The sequence below is a fragment of the Equus asinus genome, chromosome 12 (assembly GCF_041296235.1).
Source record: "Equus asinus isolate D_3611 breed Donkey chromosome 12, EquAss-T2T_v2, whole genome shotgun sequence".
In the NCBI taxonomy this organism is placed as follows: Eukaryota; Metazoa; Chordata; class Mammalia; order Perissodactyla; family Equidae; genus Equus; species Equus asinus.
In genome coordinates, this window is record NC_091801.1 from 2,929,032 (window position 1) to 2,952,049 (window position 23,018).

At 40.8% G+C, this 23,018-nt stretch overlaps 1 long non-coding RNA gene across 5 annotated transcripts in view; it reads left to right on the plus strand.

Annotated features, from left to right (window-relative positions):
- Window positions 1-23,018, plus strand: part of LOC139039871 (uncharacterized) — a 112,098-nt gene that overhangs the window by 79,575 nt on the left and 9,505 nt on the right. Inside the window, exons 4-5 of one of the 5 annotated variants that reach the window (XR_011493083.1) lie at window positions 2,815-13,588; window positions 14,602-15,250. This is a non-coding gene — a long non-coding RNA (uncharacterized lncRNA). Of the gene's footprint in view, window positions 1-2,814; window positions 15,251-23,018 lie in introns of those variants that run through there. The other 4 variants (XR_011493085.1, XR_011493086.1, XR_011493084.1 and 1 more) reach the window with 4 other exon arrangements.

The window sequence follows — 23,018 nt, forward strand, 5'->3', positions numbered from 1 at the left end:
AGGATGCCAAACCCCTCCCATTGCCCTGCGCGTGGATGCTTCTTCCTTTTCCGTGTGCCCTCTCCTCCCTTCGTGTTTAAATTCCTTCTTTTAATCAGTACTATGGAGTCTAAACACTAAATTTCCTCCTGTCCACCACCCATTACAGAATCGCCTACACAAGGAAGCATTTGCGTTTATATGACATGAAACACCCTTGGCTCTCCCAGTTGGGAGGGAGAGGCTTGGCTCAGGCTGGTAAAGCTGGTTCACAGTCCAGTCCCTGTTTGGTTCCACTTGAGTTACGTGAGTCTGTCTAATTGAAGATCTGGCTCACTCCATAGAAATCAATATCTGAGCTGATAACCAGCTGGATCTAACGAATTCAGGCTTGCCTGGTTTTTAACATCTAAAGGGCCCTTTTATACACAAAGCTGGAAAAGTAATAACATCAATTATTAAGAAAAAGCAACACAATAGTTTAAAGCAGAGGTGGGCAAACTTTTTCCCTAATGAACCAGATAGCAAATATCTTTGTCTTTGTGGGCCTTGTAGCCTCTGTTGCAACTATCAACTCTGCCTTTGCTGTGTGAAAGCAGTCACAAACAATACTAAAGAAATGGGCATGGCTGTGTTCCAATGGAACTTGTATTTCCAGAAACAGGTCATGGGTCAGACTTGGCTCACGGGCAGTAGTTTGTCAACCACTGATCTTGATGACCAGCATGCAGGCTGACTGAAGGAGCCCCCGGGCAGTGATGTGTGCCAGGAGGTTGAGAAGGCATGAGGTCCCTCTTGATGAAAGGCCAGTTTATCTGGTGGTAAATAATACAGAATACTTTTATGTTAAAACAAACCCAGATATTTTATGGAATAAAATACAACATTGGACCTTGCCAAGACAGGCTCTTGAAAACACGTTTTTGACTCTCTTCTTCTATTAGAGGAACTTTGGTGGGAAAGTTTTGAGAAACGTTGACTGGGAGACGCTTAGATAACTGGTGACCACATGGGAACGCCAATTGGTCTTGTCTAATTGCAGTGCCTTCATTTCCCCAGAGAAGTCTCAAATGTGGCTAGTGCTGGACCTGTAGCATTGTCTTGAGACTAACAAGCTTTGCACTCTTTGGGGATTTCACAGTGGTCCCTCCCTGCTGGCCAGTGGGACTCTCAGATTCTCATTGTCGTTTCCCAGAAGAATCCAATTCTTTCAGCATAGCCTCCTGAAGTTTTCTGCTTAAGTGGCAGCAATTATTATGTCATTTCTGCCTCATCTCACATCTGAATATCATACAGGCAGTGCTCATCATTCACAGATTCCATATTTGTGACTTCACCTACTCACTAAAATTTATTTGTAACCCCAAAATCAATACTCCTGACATTTTCACGGTCAGTAACAGGTATGTGCAGGGAGGGAAAACATTTGAGTTGTGTCATCCACAAGTTCCCAGCAGAAGTCAACCATGCTGATGCTCTGCCTTCTTCTTTGAGCTCTCGTACTGTGAACACAGTGTCTTTTTTGCAGTGTATTTAGAGTTGCATTTCTCACATTTTTGTGCTTTTTGTTGGTGATGTTGCTGTTTATAATGGCCCCTGAGCATGGTACTGAGGTGCTGTCTGAAGTGTTCCTAAGGGCAAAAAGGCTGTGACGGGTCTCACAGAGAAAATGCCTGTGTTAGAGAATCTTCATTCAGGCATGACTTACAATGCTGACGGCCATGAGTTCAGTGCTAATGAATCAACAATATATATTAAATAGAGGGGCTTTGAACAGAAAAACACATAAAACAAAGTTATGTATTGATTGGTTGGCAAAAATGCTGGGACCAACCAAAGGCCCACAGGACCTGAGCTCTGCATTTTCTCCAGGAGCAATGGTTCAGTGTTGGCTAACTCAGTGACTTTATAGGACGTAACTACCACAAACAGCAAGAATCCACTGCGATTCCACATGCAGGGCCCTGCTTTCTTTGTGCCCGGTTTCAGCTGTTCTCAATGCCGTCCCATCATATTGCCATCTGCTTCTCGAAGACAGGCCCTGGAAGGTCCTGCTACTCAGACTGTGGGTCAGCAGCACCAGCTTCACCTTGGAGGTTGTTAGAAACGCGGAATCCCAGGCCCCAACCCAGATGTCCTGAATCAGACTCTGTATTTAAACAAGCTCCCCGGGGGGGTCCATATATACATTTAAGTGTGAGAAGTGCTGCTTTCAGGCACTTCAATCATGCCCGCTATGATCTTTCTGGCTACACTAGAAGCACCTTTAGTTTTCACATGCCCAACGCTGGCCTCTTATGGCCAATTACATATTTCTGGTCTGCTACCATCCATCTACCCACTCACTAATTCATTAATTTAATCATTAAGCCTTTTTGAGTATCCATTTTATAGAGGAAGAAAATTCCCCAAGGACCCCCATTCAACCACTGAGTAGATGGCAAGAATGGATCCCCAAAAATGTCATGGAGGCAGCACAGACATTGAGTGACACCAGAAGGACACGACTATGGTCTGTAAATACTTCCAGGAGGAATTATTTTGAACACAAAACATCTTTAATCCCTGTGAATATGATTCAGCAAAGGAGAAGGTGTTTTAAAACATTTATTCAGGCTTTCAAATCTAATATGAAACATCTTGTCCATACACAGCACAGCTAGATTATGACAGTTTTCCTTCACGGGAACAAAAATTAACAACAACAACAAATGCAGTGTATCTTAGAAATAATAGAGAAGAGGTGCAGAGAGAAATGAAGTTTTGTCATATCCACTGTTCAAGTGTCTCTTGATCCCAGCATAATAATTTGATCTCCCTTTCTTTTTCTTACAGATTCTGATGGCCCTGCAAAATGTGAGAATGCCGATCATTTTTCTGATCTACTTTTACGTAATGTGACTCTCATCAGGTCAGAACTCAACGTAAGACATTAACTTTTTTTTCTTTGTGTCTTTTAAGAAGTCACAAGTTAATTTCCCCTCTTCTATTAAATTATGTGATAGAATTATAAAACAAAAATATAGGGAATGTTGAACCAAAGGAGCTATTGATTGATTGGGCTGAACAGTCACTTAAACTTTTCGGAACAGCTTTATCCTTTGAGTACAAGAAAGCTACAATTCAGCTTGCTATCGTTTTTCACTGCTTGTCACAAAAAAAGCTCAAAGCTGGTCTGCATTAGCCACTCCAGTTTACACAGGAGAAACCTGAGGCCCTGGAAGACGAAGTGATTTTACCTTATGAGTCAGCAGAGCCCTGGAAAGCCGCGAGGAAATGTGAGCCGCAGGCAACTTCGGGTAAGACTGTTCCTTAGTCAGTGAGTGACCTTATGAAGAGGTAAATTTGAAATTAAAAGCTATAATTAACTCCCTAAGCTGGAGCTTGGTTCTATCCTGTTCACTTTTGAGTAATGAAAACATTCCCTTAGAATTTTAAGAAACACGTAAAGGAAGGCTGAGCAGGAATGTGGAGCCGCTGTGAGTTGCGCGTGTGCAATGAAGTGGTGCTAATGTCCCTACTGGTACTGTGACATGGACAATTGTGGTCGATGTATGATGAGGTAGAGGTGAACATTACAGTGCACATTATGAGTAGTTTGTACATCTATTAAGATGCCCCTGGGTAAAGCAGTCTGAGTCATCCGGAAGGTATAAATAAATAAGTACAAGACTGTTCATCGTTCATGTCTATAGTTGTAGGAAGCTGGCACATTATTAAGTGATGGATTTTGAAGTGTGGATCAAGAATAATAACCCAAGATGGCAGTTCAAGAAGAGGGAGAGTTTGAGAAGCTGAGGAAGCTGGGAGATTGAAGTACAAAACCAGACTCAGCTCTGCCGCTAACCGCTCTGTCTTCCCGTCCTCTGTTTCTTCACCTGCAGTCGGGGAAGGGAACTGGACCAGGTAGTCTCCAGCGTCCCCTACAGCTCTTGTGCTCTCTGATTATATATTTGCATGACCTGCTTCCACTGGCGTCCCCAGAGAGACCCACTCTGCAGCCACCACCCGCAGAGCCACCTCCAAGCAAAAGTATCAATGAGCAGCCAATGACACCCTGCAAACTCAGTCCTCTTGCTCTTGTCACTTTCCCTTTGGCAGTGGCCTCTCCTCCCCAGAGATGCTATTCCCTAACTGGGAAGACTACTCTGAGATTCCTCCCGGCATATGATGGAAAGAGCAAGTAATCTGAAGTCTGGCAGAGAAGAGTTCAAATCCTGTTTTCCCCAAGTACTGACTGTGTGCTGGTGGTGCTTCCACGCTTATTAGCTGTGTGACCTGAGGCTCCTGCTAAACCTCAATTTCTTCATCCATGAAATGGGTATAATAATATATATTTCACAGTTTTCTTGTGTAAATTAAACAAATAATAAAATGCTAAGTGATTCTGCCTGAAAGAATGATGAACACATAACATTTCAAAAATGTTAGCTCCTTTCCTTCCTGCATTTTCCATACCTTGCAGTTTGTTAGTCCTTAAAAATGAAGGGCTAGTACTCCAGAAGTCAGGTTTTAGACAACATTCAGTGATGAGGGACAGATTCGACTTCTCACCCTAGAAACCCCATTATGTGGGCGGTTATATATTCTGCTTAAACAGCAGGTCTGGACCTTAAGTATACCCCCAATTTCATTTTTAATAGATGGGAAACTTGGGACCTAAGCCAGCTATTCACTAAGACTGAACAAGAGTAATAGCACGTAGGCATTTCACACAAGTCTACATCACATATTCATGCCACATCTGTCGGGCAGGAGAGCTGAAACAGAGCATAGAGAGCCTTCTAATGTGGGCAACAGGGGCCGCTGTAATGATGCTTGTGCAATGCTCGGATGAGCTGAAGGCAGATGAAGCAGCCAAAGCGCCCCAGAGAAATGAGAGGAGACAGGCAGGATCGTGGGCCAGCTGAAAGGATTCAGGTGTGGTGATGCAAACACTGATTTATGTATATTGAAAGCCAACTACAGCAAGGAAAAGGTAAGAAATTTACCTTCTGAACTCAGACTTTAGATGAACAACAACTTGGATGTGAAAGTTCGTAATTATCCATTAAGCCTGACGACGGCAAGAAGAACACTCACGAGAAGCTGTGTGTCTGGGCCATGTGACTTTGCACTGTTTGCTGGGAGACATCTCTCCCAGAATGCAAAAGCCTTCAGGGCAATGGTCTTGCTACAATCTCCTATGTTGATCCTCCCGCTCTTCTCCATCCTTCTCCCCATTTCTTTTGCTCTAAGCTTAAATTCTAAGAAAATCAATCACGGCAAGAGCATGGCAAGGAAAGCGTAAAATGCTTTACACAGCACTTACAAAGTCTGAGCCCTCACTGTTAGAGGAGAAATCTAGGACACGGAAGGACTGCGAACTGCTGGAAGCCACACACCAATGCCTGCACTGTGAAGAGAAACCGAGTCACCAGTGAGAGAATCAAGGATGATTCTAAATGTGTTGTCAGTTTGTTTTGTGCCAGGCAGGGACCTGGGGTTGCAAGATGCAAGATGCAAAAATGAAAGTGTGGTCTCTGACCTTACAATGTTCACAAGCTAATGGGGGCAACAGGCCGTTTCTCCCTGACTGTTGTTAGCAAAATGGTAAGGAACTCAGCAAAAGCTTCTATTTGCTGAGGTAGATGCCCGAGGAACAGAGGAGTCAAGATGTCTCAGACAGCACAAACTGAGGGCAGAATGGTGCTGATTGCGCCTCTGCACCCACTGCACGCCCATTCATTCCTGCCCTTTGTCCTTTCTGGGTCTGGGTTTGAAGACGAACAGGTGAGAATAGTATTGATCTTAGGACCTGGGGGCAATCTTTACTGCTGCAGAACAGTCTCCAGATATCCTATTCCCATAGGTTTCTGGCTGGCACACCCTTGATTTGCACGCGGCAATGTGCAAAAGCTGCTTCATGCTGCTGCTGTCATTTTCACAGCACTGGACGGTCTCTGATGCTGCTTACGGTTAAGCAAATGTGTTATCTCCAAGACGAAGGAAATCAAAGTGTTCCGCTAGTTGTGTTGGTTGTTCTAACATCTTGAAAAATTGAACACGTAAAGGATTAATTCCTGCTGTTCTTGGGCAGATATTTTCATGGTCTTGAAAATATAGTGATTGTCGGGCCAGCCCTGGGGGCCTCGTAGTTAAGTTTGAGGTGCTCCACTTTGGCAGCCTGGGTTCAGTTCCTAGGCGTGGACCTATACTGCTCTGTTAGTGGCCATGCTGTGCTGGCAGCCCACATACTGAAAACTAGAAGAAGACAGGAATGACTGTTAGCTCAGGGCAGATCTTCCTTAGGGAAAATAAATAGATAAATAAAATAAAATATAGTGATTGTCAATCAATTTTTTTAGATTTCAATTCAGACAAAACACAGCTCTTGGCATGAATCAAGGTGAGCTTCAGCGTTCGAGGTAAGTGTCACGCTTTATGAATTCTTGACTTTAATCCTATAAAATAAAGAACAGAATTATTGTTTGCAAATACAGAGTATATAAGAAATACAGGATGGGGCCGGCCTGGTGGTATAGTGGTTAAGTTCGCGCCCTCCACTTCAGTGGCCTCCGGTTTGTGGGTTCAGATCCTGATCGCAGACCTACACATCGCTCATTAAGCCATGATGTGGCAGCATCTCACGTACAAAATAGAAGAAGATTGTCACAGATGTTAGCTCAGGGACACTCTTCCTCAGCAAAAAGAGGAGGATTGGCAGCAGATATTAGCTCAGGGTCCATCTTCCTCACTCAAAAAAAAAAAAAAAGAAAGAAATACAGTCTGTGTCTGGCACTATATAGTTAAATGATATCATCCTAATGAATCATTGGAATTATTGCTGTTTCTTAAGCTACATTATTTTCTCACATTAGTAATTGTGTGCTTATGCTTTGGTGCCAAGGTGTGCAGGTGCTATTGCTGATCAGCAAGAATCTCTGACTGTACCAGCTTGACAAAATGGGCCCGAGGAGTACTAGACGCATCTGAGGTCAGGTTTTGGCACGTACACAGAAGTCACTGAGCCCGACCAGCTCAACAATATGAGTTTCAAAAGGTTGGCAAGGAAATGGCAAGATCTTTCATGGGAAACAGTCGATGTGGGCGGACCTACTTAACTACGGGACCTTGATCTATTGCGCCCCCATGAATACGGGTATTAGGTTAGACACCTTCCTGAGCGTAGCAGGGATCTGAAAGAACCACTCATCTTCAGTGTCTTTTCTTTTATTCAAGCAAGACAGTTTAATATGGGGAACAAGAAGAACGAAGTACAGTGACAGCGGAATGAGTATTCTGCCTCAAGGGAAACATTGGAAAGTCCAGCCTCGAGGTGTTCAGGGTAGAGTCAGTGACTCAAGGATGAGCCTGAGAACTCCTGATCACTCCATCTGTTTCCATTCTTTTCAAATTGGCCGAGTTTCTATAAAATAAGAGCGTCAGACTTTGCCTACTCTATACGCTCTTTCACCTCATACACTCCCACAAGTCCTACGGACAAGAGCATGGGAATTTTGTGAAAGGAAAGTAGGTGTCCTTGAAGTACTTCGCGGAGGCTGGACACGCTGCAGGAGATGACAGCCCACAGGCCCGAGCCCCAGCCCAGCCCTCACTCCCAGAGGCACTGCTAAAGCATGGAAAATGCCCTTATATTAATTGCTCCCTTTTAAAATGAATGGAGTGGAAAAACAAATGAGAGAGTCAGTGAATTCCAAGGAAAAAGAAAGAGCAATGATGGGGCATCAGCCTGACCAAATATTAAACATGTTTCATATATATATAGATGTGTGTGTGTATGTGTAACATAGTGAGGCAGCATCGCATGAATAGACAGAATAAAGGAACGAGACAGAAACCCCAGAAATGAAGAGAAAATCTGGACATACATATTAAGTCAGATTTATATGATTTATATGACGGAATTCATATGCTGGAATTTATATGGTGGAATACTAGGCAGCTGTTTACAAAAAAAGAGAAAAGGTTATATAGACTGATATGGAAAGAGCTCTCTGATTCTTTCATAGAAAAGAAAGAACTCAACATAAAATGCCCTTTTTTGGCAAATAGATGAGAAATAAGAACCTATACTCACATTTGTTGATAAACTCGAAAAGAGACTCCGGAAGGATACCTGAGATATTTCTAACAATAACTACCTGGGTGATGGAGAGTTGGAGGATGAAGGTAAGAAGAATAATTTTAGTCCTCCAAAATAATGAGTTTCCAAAACTACGGCTACATGGGGTTAGAGGCACAGTCTGGGGACATGGAACCGACCAGCTTTGGTTGCCCACTCAGATTAGACAAATGGCTTTGGCCTCATTATCCCAGTGCTCTGGCCAGCAGCAGACTCTAAGAGCACAGCGCATTCCAGAATCAAAGACGGGAGTTAGACAATACCTCAAGGAGCTGTTGGACTAAGACCTGGACTCAAGCCTCTGTGTCCCTCTGCGTTACCCATTTTGTCTTCCACTAGACCAACAGTCCTCAACCAGGGGTAACCGTCACAAATAGGAATATATATATTTGGAGTAAATTGTCAAGAGTGTTGAAGTTGAGAAACCTTGCACTAGAGTAAATTACCATGGAAAGGATGAAACCTGTGAGGCAAAGCAAAGGAAAATGAGGAATCTTCTAGTGTAAGGAAGTTTTAAACCTTTAAACCCGCCCATGTGGTTGGGGTAACTTAGAGTCCTGTGTGGAGACAGGAGATGGATGATTTTTCTATGTCCTGGGATGACAAACACTGTAAAATTTAATCTTGAATAAAACATAAACCAGACCCAAAAGCACAGGGCTATAGTTAAAGAATAATAATGCCTTAATTTGCTACATGTACTGGAAATCTGTGTTCAGTGTGGGTGCCTCTCATCATTGCCCATTCCACTCACATCACACTGAGGCCTGATTTTGGAAATCAGACCCTGTGTTTAGAAACCCTATTTGGAGACTCAGTAAAAACAGCACCCTCACTGCAGACTGTGTGTTGTCTCTCGAGGGTAATTCAGCAGCTGTTAACGAGCCTCTATTTGTGACAGAGCCGCTAAAAGAGAGAAGAACCGATGGGCTGTCTGCTAATTGCCAGGCACATGGGGCCGGCCCAGGGAAGGGAGGCGGGGATGGAGGGAGAAGAGGAGAAGAATCACCCGGTGGTAGTGACTGCCTGGAACGAGGCCAGCATTCCAGCCTCATAAGCTGGTGTTCTAAAGAGCAAGGGAATCATTTTCAGTGGCAGAAACAATAAAAAATTGCCTTCGGATGCAAGGTAAAAATGATCAGAAAGAGCGATAACAAGTGAGAAAGAAAAGATAATCAGCTGAGTGGCAGAGAGAGCACTGGGGCACCAAGCTGGGTTCCTCCTCGTGTGGGTACCAGTCCTCCCAGTTCCCCAACTGGCTTCCCAGTGGTGATGGCCGAGGCTCTTGACTGGAGCTTTGAGGATCTGGTGAGGACCAGATCAGCACACCGTGGCCTGGAGCATTCTGAGAGTGGGTACACAGCTTCTTATAGAGTATCTATCCACTGTCTCTAGAAAACGAGCACATCTTCCCAGTTTTTCCAAAATTAAAGAAGAAAAAAAAGGAGCTATGGTGGCCCTCTGCCCTGTGGAACTCTGCCTGGAGACTTGGCTTCATGGGATCATTCCTGGTTTCCCTGTGGAGCTAGTCCATCACTCTCGAAGAATTGAAATAATGGCCTTCAAGGACCGTTCTTCTTCGATTGATTGTCACTGAGTCATCAAGTCAGAATCTCTCTTTTTTTTAAAGATTTCATTTATTTATTATTTATTTTTCCTTCTTCTCCCCAAAGCCCCTCCCTGCCCCAGTACATAGTTGTATATTCTAGTTGTGAGTCCTTCTGGTTGTGTTGTGTGGGACACTGCCTCAACATGGCCTGATGAGTGATGCCATGTCCACGCCCAGAATCCGAACCGGCGAAACCCTGGGCCACCAAAGCAGAGCACACACGCTTAAACTCTCGGCCACGGGGCTGGCCCCCAGAGTCTCTTTTTAACTATCTTTCCTTCTGCTGGTTCCAATTATTCCCTCCCACTCCAGACGGTGAAACTCTCCTTGGTGTTGAACAAGGAGATAGAATTCATGCACCAAGAGATAGGAGTATATTCACGGGAGAAGGGAGAAAGTCAGTCAGACTCATAGCAACTCAAACAGTATATACCAGTTATTTTTGGCCACTATTTTATGTCTTGATGGGGAAAATTCAGCAACAAAAATCCTTGAAGAATGACAGCAAATAGCACACTCCTCAAGAAATGAGATGAGTACGAATGCTCCTCAAGACTTCTTCTCCTTTGAAGGCAAGAAATCAAGATTCAGAGAGAAATCCCATGCAGAGATCAAGATTCAGGACTAGCTACTGTAAACATTTAGTTAACAAATCAGATTGTCCATTTCCTTGGAATGATGCTAAAAATCAGAAGAGGTTCCATTTGCCTTACCCTTAATACTTTAGACCACGGCTCCATACCTTATCTTGTTTAATCCTTGCAGCACGCTTGTGACATTGCCGTACTATCTCCAGTTTAAAAACCAAGAAATCAAGGTCCAAAATGATGACTAAATTGCTTATGATCACAGAGCCAATTACATAGATGATTTTTCTACACCCTGGTACTACAAATACTTTGCAGCTACCAGAAGGAACTCAGGAGAGCAGCAGCAGCAAAGATGTATTTAGCATTCACTACCTGGTAAGCACTGTGTTCAATGTTTGCATTCTTTGCTTTCTTTAATGCTAATAACAATCCTATAATGTGGGTACCATCATTGTCACTTTCAAGATTAACTAATAATACAATACATACATATGGAAGGAAGGTGGGAGCTCATTAATAAAAATTGGTACACCCTGCTTCATCAACTAAAGATACAATCATATCTCTTATTTTTTCCATTAACTGTTTAGGGATTCCCATGTGCTCATTAGTAGAAAGCCTCAGATTTGCACTCTTAGGGAGTCAATAAACATGTTCTCTTATTGAAACTGTTCAAGAACCTCACAAACCTAGTCAGTTCAAAAGAATGAATCCTCCTGAATGCCAAGCAGATAAAAAACTGAAGGGTCTGGCTGGTCCACTCATGTCATTGATTCTTTTACTCTCCCACAATGTCTGTTACTGTCCCACAGTGTCCTATTGAACACTTTGATGTTTCCAGACCCCAATGTCCAAAGGATAATTATTCTCTCCATCAGTAAAGCCTCTGCTGGTCCTGATTCTTGCAGAGGCTGCTGGAAAACCTGGGTTATTTAGTTTGCATTCACATACTCAACTTCTGACCCTAAAACAGGACCATCATGCCCGAAGAGATTGGTCTGCAGGGGTGTTGGCCTCGTCTGCCCACTGTGCCAGGATCAGCTCTTGGCCGTGAGTCTTAGGTTCAAGTTACAATACAGGCTCTACTTTCGTTCATGGTGGCAGCTTCCCCTCCAAGGCCTGTGATGTGCTTTCCTACCAGAGGATGTCTGTCATCACCATTCCTGAATGGGAGGGACGTTTTCCTAATGTTGAAATGCAAAAAGAAAAGGGGTGTTGATCTTTTTTACTTCCAAGCAGTTCCTTGGTTCCTGGGCAGATTTTTCCCACCTTCTGTCCAGGACCAGTTCCCACGCCAAGTGGTATTTACAGAGCCACTCTCAGGAGGCCACGCATGGTTCTGTTAATTTTTCCCTCCAGGATGATTGGTACACATTGACCTTACATTGCCATAACTAATGTAGACCCCTCAAGTAATTTGTTCCAAAATAATAAACAAAACTTTGTTTCAAGGTGACTCTGCCTCTAGGCATAGAAGAATCTGGCACAATTTTCAGAGTTTCATCTTACTGGAAATCCCCTGTGTGAAATCCATGTGTGAATCTATCAATTGGATGACATTGCTAATCAGACCAGTGTTATCTGATCGCCCCAATTCTACCCAGCAAAATAGCTTATATTACAATCTAAGCAACATGATTTCTCAGACTACTGGCATAAAAACGAAAGAAAACATCTAAATAATTCCAAAGCATCTTAATCACTAACCTCTCACTGTGGAAGACACAGCTCATAACTATCTTGGTTCCATCAACATACAGTTACGTGATATTAGACTCAGTGCTGCAGATCATATGTTTCCTCGTGACACTTTATGAGCAAGCTAAAAATGCACAAATATCTCCAAAACCATGACAGAAAAGAGAGGAACAAATTCCAAGCCACAAGAAGCAGGCTAAAACCTTATTTTATGAAGCTGTAAGCCATTTCACAGAATGCAAAGTAACCTTCGTTACTCTGGGAAGAGCATTGAACACTTAAAGTTACTGTACCAGATAGACCGGATTGAACACATGTACTTTCCCAACTCCCCACAAAAAACAAAAGACAATGGATTTTGTTTTAATGATATAAACCTCATAGGGACAAAGAAATGGGAAAGGGCATGGCAGCATCAAAATTGCGAAAACTGGAAAGACAGAAAATGCAGCAGACCCAAGGAAAGTGTCTCTAAACTGACAGTAGGGATAGCTGAGAACCAAACTGACTTATATGGTAAAACCTCAAAAGTTCCGGAGTTGACAGCACCAGGTACCTCTGGAAGGGGATGAAGAGAGATGGGCTGGCTAACACACGGAGAAAGAATTGCAACTATAACTAAGAAGCAACTGCATCCTTAGATTGTTTCCTTCACTCCACAAGCTCCATGATTGAGCTTCCAACAACTGGCAGGAAATTCTAAGTTTATTCTCTGGTTGGAGTAAAGAGAGAGTCTCTGAACTGGGAGACTTTAAACACAGTTAAGAGTGGAGATTCTCCTTGGCAGAAAGTGTTAAAGTGGAACTCGTGCCTCATCTATAACCAACCAGTTCCACCTCTAGGAATACACACAGCAGGCAGGTGTGCATGGCACGCAGAAGCCATTATTTGTAGTCAAGAATTAGAATCAACCCAAAGGCTCATCAACAATAAAACAGGTAAATTAATGGTGGCATATCCTTACAATAGAAATTCACAAAATAATGTCAAATGGAAGAAGTCAGACACAAAATGTTACTTATTGTAAGTTTCTAACTATAAAGAAGGTCTTAAAAAGAGGCAAACCTAACCTATGGTCTTAAAAATCAGGGGAGTGGTTAATCTGGGGGAGGTGGGAGGGCATAGAGCTCAGTAGGGGATGTTGGAAAGCCCTTCAGATGCTGGGAATTTTCTGTCTCTTGAGCTGAGTGTGGTTATATGGGTATGTCCACTCTGTGGTAATTTGTCGAACTATACACTTACAATCTTGTTGCTTTTCTGTACAAATGTAATACTACAATAATAAAGTTTATTTCTTAAAAGTGGGCCAACCAGTAGATGTATAAGTTGCATATCAAATTCAGAAGTCTTGAAGACGCTGTTTTCATTATAGGTAGGGGTTTCTTCATAGAACTTGCCATCAGTGGGAAGGAGATGGGTAAGGCTGTTGGGGAAGGAATTGTCTCCACCCAGGGACCTCCACTGAGATGCAACTTGCACCTAGCCTGGGACCTCCTCGCTTTCATCCACTAGTCAGAATAAGTTCCTTCTCTGAACACCCAAGACGTCTAGCATAAAAGAATCTCTATTTCTTCCTAGATCATTTTGGTAAGCAGAATCTAAGATGTCCCAAGATTCCGGGCCACAGGTATATTCACGTTTTCTCCCAGTTATTCAGTTAAACACCAATTTACATACTGAAGTGAAGGGATTTTTCAGAAGTAATTAAGTTCCCAGATCGTTTGATCTAAAGATTGGAAGATTATCTTGGGTAAGCCTGCCACAGTTCCATCTTGTTAGTGAAAAGGTTGCTCTCTCCTCCCAAATGCATTTTCTCTCTCTCTTAACCAATGAGCTAGTGAGTCTGGTCTGTCAACAGGCTATCTTTCCCACTGCCCACTCCTTTCTTCTTTAGATGCAGTCACCTTCTTCAGAGGCACTTGAAGTCTGCGCTGGTCAAAGTCTCATTGTCTGTTTGGGCCTGAAGGCATTTTGTGTTTTCCCATTATGTGCTGATTTAATGAGGCCATTCCTCAGAATTCCCTGACACCCCACTGGCACAGCCCACAAAGAACTGGCATTCTCTACCTCTGCAAATGCAGAAGCATTCAGCCAGCACCTGTGTGGGCAGTCTTCCACAAAATACGGTACAGCTTTTCTGAAGTCAGCCAACAGGTTAACCTAGAAGATATGTATGCTTGAAACCCTGGAAATTTTAATTATAGTTAGGAAGTTTGTTTTCAAGTATTATTTACAATTTTTTTGAAAGATGGCATCATGTTGATCATAATAATGAGGCCCAAAGAGACAGTGTGCCTTTGACCAGTGCCGACTTTGAGTGCCTCTGAAGAAGGTGACTGCATCTAAAGAAAAAAGGGTGGGCAGTGGGAAAGACAGCCTGTTGACAGACCAGACTCACCAGCTCACCATTAGGAGGGAGACAAAATGCATTTGGGAGGAGAGAGCAACCTTCTCACTAAAGAGGTGGAACTTCATGGATGGCAGAGCTATTTCCTCAAATTCCCCTAGACCTGAGAGCAGCTATTTCCCCAAATTAAAATACTTTTCTTGATTTTATACTCACTAAACAAAATTCTTATTTTAAAAAATTGACTTTTCAGAGGCCATTTTATGAAGAAGGAGGTATCATGGATATACAACTGGACCCTTGCAGGTTTTATGCTTAATCTTGACTTTGGTTGCCAAGATGCTTTTAAATATCTTACTTTTGCAAATCGACGAAACCTTAAGGCCACTGCGTCAGCTCTGTGATAACTTCACTTCAGCCCCTGAGGTAGGTTTTATTACCGGCCCATTTAACTGATGAGGAAACCGAGACACAGAAGTTAACGTCCACCTTTACCCAGCTAGTCAGTCAGTGGTACAAGAGCTGAAAGAGACTCTTTAATGAGATTGCATTGAGTTCGTAGATTAATCTGAGAGGAATCAAACCTGCATGATATTGAGACTTCTAATACATGAACATGGTATATGCCTCCATCTTTTCTTCATTTTTAAATTTCTCAATAAAGTTTTATAGTTTTCTTTGTACAAGTTTTATACATCTTTAACTCACAGGTATTTGAAGGGATTATTTTTTTGCATTTGTAACTTAAAAAAGTTTAATGTCTAATTGATTGTTGATGTTATGTAAAAATACAATTGCTCTTACGTGTAGATCTTATATCCAGCAACATTGCTATATTTTCTCATTAATTCTAATGGCCTATTCGTTTAGGTTTTTACATACACAAATGTGTCAGCTGTGAATAAAAATTTTCTTTCTTCTTTTTAAATTCTTGTGTATTTCATTTCTTTCTCTTGCTTTATTGCACTGTCTGGGACCTTGAGTACAATTTACTAGCAGGCTTCTTATCTCATTTCTGATCTCACCACCAAGTTTGCTGTGAGATAGTTATAGATAACCTTTATCAGATTAAGGAAGTTTTCTTCTTTTGTTAGTTTGCTAACAATTTTTATTGTGAGTAAATGTTATATTTTAACAAAGGCAGTTATGCGTCTATTGAGACAATCATGGGATTTTTCCCCTCTATTCTGTTAATGTGTTGAATTACATTGATTGATTCAAAAGGTTAATTTGAGACCTAGAATTCTTGCAATAAAACCAACTTGTTCATGTTATATATTACTAGATTTGGTTTGCTAATACTTTGTTTAATATTCTACATCTGTAATCATGAGAGATTGCCTGCAATTTTTCTTCCTTGCAATGCCCTTTTTAGGTTTCAGCAAGAAAATTTCAACAGGTTCATAAAACAAGCTGGGAAGTGTTTCCTCTATTTCTATTTGCTGAAGGGTTTGTGAAAGATTGATGCCACTTCTTCATTAAGTGTTTGGAAGAATTTACTTGTGAAGCATTCCTGATCTGGAATATTCTTTGTGTCAGAAGTAGATATACCATAAGGCAAATGTTACCTTGCCCTAACAAGTATCCTGGCACAAAGGTACAGAACCAAAGGTCATACTGCACTGTGGTCCCACCCTGTGGCACCTAGCACCAAAAGGTGATAAATGTGGAACTCGAAGCTGATATGTGGAAAATTATCCTGTCATCCATCAGATGCATAGATTGTAAGCAGAGTAATTAAACAAAAGCCCTCTCCTTCAGGAATACGCTTGATAATGTCCTGAGATCTGACAGCTCATACATGAAAGAAGCTTGATAGAAATGTCTCCCAAACTTGACAGCAATTCTAAAAGCTTACATGACCTTACAATAATGAGTTATAAATCTGAAAGAAACTTTTCTAACCTACCAATAATAAAATAATTTGATAAACTAGAAGAAAGATTTGAATTATCTTATTCTCACTACAGAAAATGATATTACTAAGTTATCGTTATATATAAAGATGACCAAAATCTTTACAGACAAATGATATAAAAGAAAATATAAGAAGTGTATCAGGCATCTAATTAATAAAAGTACCATATTGGGTTTTTTTGGATTTGGTTATATTTTGATATTGGATAGTTTTTTATACCTATATTTTGTTGCAACTTGTTTTCTCATCCAAAGAAATATTCATTTTCACTTGTAATTTTGTATTTTTTTTCAACAGGGTCTTCAAAGTTGTATAAATATCAGACTCCTCAAAACCTAGTCATGCCCCTGATTTGTGGGAATTTTTTAAATGATGGATTAACTTATTTAATAATGGTATAATGCTTCAGATTTTCTGTTTCTTCCTGTGTCAGTTTTGATAAGTTCTCTTTTGCCAAGAAATTATTCATTTCATCTAAACACTTTTTGGCTCAAACTTGTTTGTAATATTCTCATATTATCTTTTTAATTTTTGTAAGATCTGTAGTGATGATCTTTTATTCTTGTCATTTGTTGTTTGTGTTTTCTCTCTGTCTTTTTTTTGTTAAGTATTCCAAGGGGTTTGCCAATATTATAGCTTCTCCCTCAAAGAACCTGCTTTGGACTTTGTGATCTCTCTTATAAATGTTTGCTTTCCACTTCAATCTCTTCTCTCAACTCTGCCATTTCGTTCCTCTTACTCTCTTTGACTTAATTTCGTGTTTTTACATCTTGAAATGTATGCTTAGACATTGGTATTCAGTGTTTCTTATTTCTAATGCATGTTCTTGATTCACTATAATGATAAGGAAATCTCCCAGAAAGCAAGGCAACAAACAGGAATGGAAAATTCAGAAAGAAAAATAGAAGAATTACAGGATCATCCTAAGAAGTTCAATATCTGAATAATAAGAGTTCTAGAGAAAGAAAAACAAGGAAAGAACTAAAGTAGTTCAAGAGAGTTTCCCAGAGTTGAAAGACATTAGCTTGTGAATTAGAAGAGCTGACCAAAGGACCAGCAAAATGGATGAAGTTAAATCCACACTGCCACATCATGATGGAAATTCAGAGAACTGGGGATAGAGAGAAGATATGACAAGCTGAAGGAAGGAGAGAGAGAAGGAAGGAGAGAGAGAGGGAGAAAGTCCAATAATTAAAGAGTAAAGAATCCATTTGAAGAGTAATGAAGAGCACCTCTGTAAAACCTACATTGGAAAATATAAGACAATAGAACAATAGCTTCAATATTCTAAAAAATATATAGTTCTAACTATTTCAAGCCAAATTGTTAATTAAGTGTGAGTGTAAAGATATTCTCAGATATGCAATATATCAGATAACTTGTATTCTCTGCACCACTTATAAGGAGTCTACTAGAAGATGTGTGTCATCAAAAGAACAAGGTAACGAAGAAAAAGATGGACATGGAATTCAATAAACAGGGGACCTGGCATTAGAGAGGCAAAGGGCATTCCCAGGACTATTGTGAAGGGAGACTCCAAAATGATAGCTGTACGTGATCCCACACAACAACCACTCCAGACTGGAGTAGGTCAGAAGACTCTAGCAAAGCCTTCTGCTTGCATTATTCAAGTGTTTGAGTGCGTTGAGAGGAAATTTATACAACTGGGCAGGGGGGTGAATTTTAGTATTGAATTAGTGATAGTTACACAGAAAATTATACAAACAAAAATATAAATAATTATTCAGGAGATGAGGTGGTGAGTTGCACAAGCTGTAAAAAATGTTGATGGTATACTACATGGTTTAGCATTTATATAGTCACAATAAGACATACACTGAATGTTGATCTAATAAAAATTACTATATAGCTACTTTCAGAGCATGGGGGAAGGCAAGTGTTGTGGGAAGGAGTAGTAGAGGGAGTGAACAAGAGTCAGACCCTTGTATTTTATAGTGGGAAGTCCATAATGAACTAATCTGGAAAATCAAGAAGGAAGATAACATCTATTAGGAGAAATAGTGGTAAACCCCCAAATAATTAGCTTTAAAAGTTTGAAAAGGTTGCTTTTGGAGAGCAAAAAAAAAGCAATGAAATTGATGAGCATCATCAACAAGGATGTTGTTTAGCAAGATGGGGCTGGTCCCTCTCCTCCTGAAGTTTGAAGATGTGTTAAACTAGCAATATGGTAACACTATCCCCTCACTTTGCCTTATTAATGCTATTTCTCTGCCACGGAGTCTTCCATTTCTTCTTCAGTCCAAGTCCTACACTTCATACAAGGCCTAACTCAAGCTTTATCTTACTTGTCCAAGTCAACCTTTCCGGAGGACTTGAAAATTCTCCTCAATATTCTTGTGTCTGTGTGCCTATAAAGTGTTATTTCTTTGCTATTTTTGTAGTGGTAAGGATAGACTGAATTAAGTACACTCAGGTGAATGACAACAAGTTCATTACTGGTTGACTGTCCATCAGAAATGGTAGATGGCCCTACCATAATCTAAGTCATGTCTTTCTTTGTTATTTCACACTACAGACAAACTTCATAGAGTGTAAGTTTTCTTTGTGTACAAAATTGGGGCCCCAATATCTATCTGATGGCTTCTCTAGGAACCACAAAGCATTTTATTCAGTTGTGACCACTTCATAATAATGGCTAATATTGTGGAGTACTTACAATGTGCCAGACACTGTTCTTTAATAAGTTAACTACTTTAACCCTCAAAGAGATCCAATGAGATATGTATTATTATTTGTCCCATTTTATCAAGCATGAAATTGAGGCTTAGGGAGATTAAATTACCAGCCTAACATCACAGAGCTGGCCAGATGCAGAGCCAGGCAACCTGGCTCCAATGTCCACCTGTTAACCTCTGGGTGATACGTCTGATCAAAGAAATGCTCAATAAATAGGAGCTAGTGTTAAATTACGAAGGCCAGCCAATTTAAAGAATTTCTCCTAGACCAAGTATTCATTGACCTTCCTGTGACTGTTAATTATAATTCCTCCATGTTTCATGAGCATGGTGTTTTGACTTGAAAATGAGAAACATCAATAAAAAACAATGAGAGAAAAAAAGTTCAGAATTTAAAATACTTGAGATTTGGTGTCAAGATGGCCACTTAGGTGGATTCTGAACTCATCTTCTCTCATGGACACAACAAATTTACAACTGCTCTTGGGACAATTACCCCTGAGAGAGAACTTGAAATTGGATAAAAAGAATCCCCACAACAAGGGACAGTGTTGACTGGGGCAGGAGAGGCAGAAATTCCTTTCTAGATAGAGAAGCCACCTTCTAGCTGTGAAGCTTCATGGCCAGTCAGGAGAAATCCTAAGGTATGAAGCCTTCCCTAGAGGAATGGGGGATCTGAGTGGGGGAGTGTTACCATAGTAAGTAGCTTTTGGACTCAACGCAACTGAGACAAGTGTCATAATACCTGGCTTTGCTGGCTATGAACAACAGCAGGGAATACCCCCACAAAAGCTATCAGATATAATGGGGAAAAAAAGCCTGCTCTTAAAGCACCCATGCACAAATTCACTCATTTCAGAAAGCAACCTAAAATCACCAGAAAGAAAGGTACACAGTCCTTTGGTGAAAAGAGACTCACCTGATGCGTTCTGAGTGCATCTCACTGAGAGGTGAGACCTCCCCAAGGATTGAGACTTTGGCAGCAGCCATTATTGTGACCTAGTATAGGTGTGCTGACACAGATGATGGCAGACACCATTAGAATTCTTCCCCTGGCCTGTTAGTGCAGGCTCTGCCCCATGCACTAGAGCACTGATCTAATCTAGCTCAGCCAGAGCAGGAAGCCCATGCTAGGGACAGGCTCCACCCAACAGCAAGCACCCAGGCAACTTGTGGGCCCACATAGGTGGGGTTCTCAGAACCTCTGTAGCTGGGTGAGTAGGTTCACCTCTATAGGGTAGAGTGTGCTGAGGGGTAGGCCTGCATCAGTGGAGTGTGTGGGGTCTCTGCAATGGGAAGACTGAGTCTGCTTCAGGGGGTTGCGGTGCACACACAGGGTAGGACTGTTGACTGGGTGCGTGGCTCTGCAGATGGTGGGGCTCGTCAGTTTCAGCAGACTTGTGCTTCTCAAAGAGCCACATAGGGAATTGCCCCACCTTCCAAAGCCTGAAACAATTGGGGGCTCCCAAGCCTGAGGAAATCACCCAAGCTGAACAGATAAAAGAAAAAAGACTTAAAAAGAATGAGGACAGTCTCAGGGACTTCTGGGACAGCATGAAGCACTGTAACAATCATATTATAGGTGTCCCAGAAGGAGAAGGGAGAGACAAAGGGGCAGAGAGTCTATTTGAAGAAATAATAGCTGAAAACGGTTCCAACCTAAGGAAGGAAACAGACATCCAGGTACAGGCAGCACAGAGAGCACCAAACAAGATAAACCCAAAGAGGCCCACACCAGGACACATTGTAATTAAAATGTCAAGAATTCAAGCTAAAGAGAGAATCCTAACAGCTGCAAGAGAAAGGAAACAAGTTACATAAGCAGGAAAGCCCATAGGCTATCAGCTGACTTCTCAGCAGAAACCTTTCAGGCTAGAGGGGAGTGGCATCACATAGTTAATGTGCTGAAATGAACAAACCTACAGCCAAGAATACTCCACCCAGTAAGGTTATCATTCAGGATGGAAAGAGAGATAAAGAGTTTCCCAGACAAGCAAAAATTAAAGGAGTTTATCACCAAGAAATCAGTTTTACAAGAAATGCTAAAGGGACTTATTTAAGTAGGAAAGAGAAGACCACAAATAGGAATAAGAAAATTATCAAAAAAAAGGGCAATAACATCACCGGTGAAGGCAAAATACAGTAAAGGTAGTAGATCAACCACCTATGAAGATAACATGAAGGTTAAAAAACAAAAGTACTAAAATTAACTATTTCCATGGTAAGAGGGTAAGGGATACACATACACACAAAAAAGAGGTTAGATATGATATCCAAACATAAAATGTGGGAAGAGAGGAGTAAAAGAGTAGAAATTTTAGAAAAATTTCAAACTAAAGAGACCATCAACTTAACATAGATTGCTATATACGTAGGTTACTATATATGAACCTCATGGTAATCACAAACCAGAAACCTGTAATTAATACATCAAAAATTAAGAGAACAGAACCCAAACATAATATTGAAGAAAGCCATCAAACTTCAAGGGAAGAGAGCAAGAGAAGAAAGGAACAGAGAAGAACTGAAACACCCAGAAAAGAAAGTAAAAAATGGTAATAAGTACATTCTTATCAAGAGCTACTTTAAATGTCAGTGGACTGAATGCTCCAATCAAAGGGCATAGGTTGGTCAACAGGATAAAAAAACAAGACCCATATATATGCTGCACTCAAGAGACACACTCCAGACCTAGAGACACTCACAAACTGAAAGTGAAGGACGGAAAAATACACTCCACGCAAATGACGAAGTAAAGAAAGCTGGGGTAGCAACACTTGTATCTGACAAAATAGACTCTAAAACAAAAACTGTAACAAGAGACAAAGAACGGCACTACATAATGATAAAGGGAACAATCCAACAAGAGGATATAACACTTGTAAATATCTATGCAACCAACATAGGAGCACATAAGCATATAAAGCAATTATTAACAGAGATAAAAGAAGAAATAGACAGCAACAGACTAACAGTAGGGGACTTTAACACTTCACCTACACCAATGGGTAGATCATCCAAACAGAAGATCAATAAGGAAACATTGGCCTTACAGGACACATTAGACCAGCTGGACTTAATAGATATATACGGAACATTCTATCCAAAAACCACAGAATATGCATTGTTTTCAAATGCACATGGAACATTCTCCAGGATTGATCACATATTAGGCCACAAAAGAAGTCTCAATAAACTTAAGAAGATTGAAATAATACCAAGCATCTTTTCTGACCACAACAGTATGAAACTAGAAATCAGCTACAGGAAGAAAATTGGAAAAGCTGCAAATACGTGGAGATTACACAAATGGTACTGAACAACGACTGGGTCAACAAAGAAATCAAAGAAGAAATCAAAAAATACTTGGGAGCAAGTGAAAATGAAAATAGAGCATGCCAAAATTTATGGGATACAGCAAAAGCAGTTCTAAGAGGAAGTTTACAACAATACAGGCCTACCTCAACAAACAAGACAAATCTCAAGTCAACAATCTAACAGTGCACCTACAGCAACTGGAAAAAGGAGAACAAAGCTCCAAATCAGTAGAAGGAAGGAAATAATAAAAATCAGAGCAGAAATAAATGAAATAGAGATTTAAAAAATACAAAAAGAAATCAATGAAACTAAGAGCTGGTCTTTTGAAAAGATAAACAAAATTGACAAACCTTTAGCTAGACTCACCAAGAAAAAAAGAGAGAAGGCTCAAATAAGTAAAATCAGAAATGAAAGACGAGAAGTTACAACAGACACCTCAGAAGTACAAAAGATTATAAGAGAATACTATGGAAAGCTATATACCAACAAATTGGATAATCTGAAAGAAATGAATAAATTCTTAGAATCATACAACCTTCCAAAACTGAATCAAGAAGAAATAGAGAATTTGAATAGACCAGTCACCAGTAAGGAGGTCAAAAGAATAATCAAAAACCTTTCAAATATAAAAGTCCTGGACCAGATGGCTTCCCTGGTGAATTCTACCAAACATTCAAATAAGACTTAATACCTATCCATCTTAAATTCTTCCAAAAAATTGTATAGAAGGGGAAGCTT